The sequence below is a fragment of the Bubalus bubalis genome, chromosome 10 (genome assembly GCF_019923935.1).
Source record: "Bubalus bubalis isolate 160015118507 breed Murrah chromosome 10, NDDB_SH_1, whole genome shotgun sequence".
NCBI lineage: Eukaryota > Metazoa > Chordata > Mammalia > Artiodactyla > Bovidae > Bubalus > Bubalus bubalis.
Genome location: NC_059166.1, coordinates 86,907,667 through 86,910,760, shown reverse-complemented (window position 1 = coordinate 86,910,760; position 3,094 = coordinate 86,907,667). Strand labels below are relative to the sequence as shown.

The 3,094-nt window shown below is 37.9% G+C and overlaps 1 non-coding gene across 1 annotated transcript; it reads left to right on the top strand.

Annotated features, from left to right (window-relative positions):
- Positions 1-2,581: 2,581 nt before the first annotated feature.
- Positions 2,582-2,653, top strand: TRNAA-UGC. Its single transcript has one exon. It is a non-coding gene; the product is annotated as a tRNA-Ala (tRNA).
- Positions 2,654-3,094: the final 441 nt, after the last annotated feature.

Here is a 3,094-nt window from a genome sequence, read left to right as displayed (position 1 = left end):
TGATGCAAAGAAGTGACTCCCTGGAAAAGACTCTGATGCTGGGAATGATTGAAGGCAGGAGGAGAAGGGGACGACAGAGAATGACATGGTTGGATGGCATCACCAACTCGATGAAAATGAGTTGAGCAAGCTCTCAGAGTTGGTGATGGACAGGGAAGCCTGGCGTGCTGCAGTCAGTGGCATCGTAAAGTGTCTGACGCGACTGAGAGTCTTAACTGAACTAAACTAGTTAACATATAATCAGGCTTCTTGTATACATGCCAATCCTGTTGTAAATTCACACAGAAATGCAGAGGATCTTTAATAGCCAAAACAATTGTGAAGAAGAATGAAGTTGAAGAACTTAAACTACATGAATTTAAGGCTTATTTTTTAATTTATCTTTTAATTGAAGGATAATTGCTTTGCAGAATTTTGTTGCTTTCTGTCAAATCTCAATATGAATCATCCATAGGTATACATATATCTTTTATATACTCCTTTTAAAAGGCTTATTTTAAAACTATAGTAATTAAAAACATGTGGTACTCACTTAAATAAGGGGAGTTAGATCCGTGGACTATAATAGAGTATCCAGAAATAGACTCAAACCATATGCTGTCAATTGAATTTTGAAAAAGATTCTGGTGGGAATGTAAAATGGGAGAATTGCTTTGGAATGTAAGAAACTGTTATTAAAAATTTAGAGATAAAACATCATATGACTCTGTCATTCCACTTCCACATATTTACACAGAAAAACAGTAAAGTCCTCATCCTAGGAAGAATTATATGTGAATACTCATGCTAGTTTCATTTATAAGGGAAACAGTGGTGAATGGGCTTACAGAGGTGCTTTATATGTAGTGTATACACTGGGATAGTTCTCCTCAAGAAGAAGGAAGAAAATATTGGTACAAGCAACTGCATAGGCCAGTCTCAGAACAATTATGTTGTGTGAAAAAAGCCAGACAAAGAACGATACCTACAGTATGATCCTACAGTTCAAATGTCTATAAGATGCACACTAATGCTTAGTGACAGAATGCAGATCAATAATTTCAAGTGTTGGGAGGGGAAGGAGAGGGGCAAGGTGGGCTTACAAAAGGGCACAAGGAAACTGTGGGATGAAGAATATGCTCATTGTCTTGATCATGGTGATAATATCATAGTTGACATGTGTCAGAACATCAATTTTACATCTTAAATATGTGCAATTCTAAAATATGTGTAAATGACAGTTCTAAGTATTGACAAGGATATGGAATAATAGGTCTTTCACATATTGTTGTGTAGAAATGCAGACCAGTTTGGAAAACTACTGGGCCTTCTTTATAAAATTCAACATACACCTGCCTTTTGATTGAAACAGTCCACTACTCGTTACTTACTCAGTTTCAGTGAAAAGATTTGTCGCTATGAACATTGTACAAGAATGTTCATAACAGCATCATACCTAGTATCCAAAGACTATAAAAGAAACTCAATTACTCACAAGAGGTGAATAGACAAATAGATTATAATTCAGTAGAATATTTCTAAATAATAAAAAAGAAATGGATTACTGATAAACCGAACAATGGGTAAGAATCTTTAGTACACCAAAGAAGCCAGGCATGAAGGAGTACATGTTCTAATGGTTCTATTTCTGTGAAGTTTTAAAAAGGCAAAACCATACTATGGTGACAAAAATCAGAAAATCCCCCAAGTGTAGGGGAGGGGGGAGGACTGTTTGGGAAAAAAAGAACAGGAGAGAATAGGGGCTTCCCAAGTGATATAGTTTCCCAAGTATATCCCAACTTCCCAGGTTGTATTTTCCCAAGTATATATTCTAGTAAAGAATCTACCTGCCAATGCAGGAAACAGGATTCTTTTTAGACTATTTGCTTTGTAAATTTGGTCATTTGTTGCTATGATCTAGCAAGAGGATAGAAGTTGTACAGACATAAAACAGCTCATGAGATAAAGTCTAATTGGAAGACCATGATAGAAGCAAAGATTTGACAAGTCTGCAATTGGAGCATGTTTTCCAGAAGTGATTGAGAGAGTAGTGTTTAGCGGGGTGTTTTTTCATTTGTTTGTTGTTAGCTAGCAGGTGAGCTTGGTAGGTGAGGCTCAGCAGTTGAAATGGGAAACTGTCTGTCTCTTGGACAGGAAGTAGTAGTTGAAGGAGAAGCTCTAAGAAACCAAAGGAAGGTACTCAAGAGAGAATTAATATTTAAACTCTGAAAAGTAACCAAAACACCTGGGTAGGATTCTAACACCTCAGAAGCCTATAGCAAGAGAAGCAGTTGGATTTCCAGGCAATAGTACTGGAGTGGATTGCCATTTCCTTCTCCAGGGGATCTTCCCAACCCAGGGATTGAACCTGGGTCTCCTGCATTGTAGATAGATGCTTTATTGTCTGAGCCACCAGGGAAGTCCTAGGTGACAGCAGAGGAATCTAATAGAAAACACTGGTGTTGTTCCCTGAACCTGAAGATTGTTTATTATCCTCCAGAATATTTTTCTTCTTACCATGTTTGCTGCTTTGTTTTCCCTTACAGTTCAGGAGTCCTGTTATTGCTTACAAAGTGCTGCTTAACAACCTCCTATGGAAATAGGGGGTGTAGCTCAGTGGTAGAGCATGTGCTTTGCATGCACAAGGCCCTGGGTTCAATTCCTAGCACCTCCATCTGTCCTTTTCTCTCAGTTCTCTCACAGCTAAAATTTTTCAACACGACAATGCCCTTGAAGCTAAGCAGTACAACAAATATTATCCTCTTCTTATAAAAAAGAAACAAATTTTGATCATTCCCCTTCAATCTAGACTTCCAAATTACCTTTCTCAAAAATATGGTAAAAAGGAGAAAAGAGCAAACAGCCACCATGACACATCCTTACCATCTGCTGCCAGATCCACGGTACTTAAACCTTAATGCTACCATAAATATCATGCTCCACAGAAGGACCATAGTTGTTATGATATTAACCTTTTAAACTTTTTGTATGTAACACTTCATCCCACCAGATTTTGAGTAAAGCACTGCTCCAGAAAGCTGCAGTACACTTATGATTTTACTTCCAGGTCATTTGGCACATTGGTGCCAATGCCGAAGAGTGAACTGTGAAACCA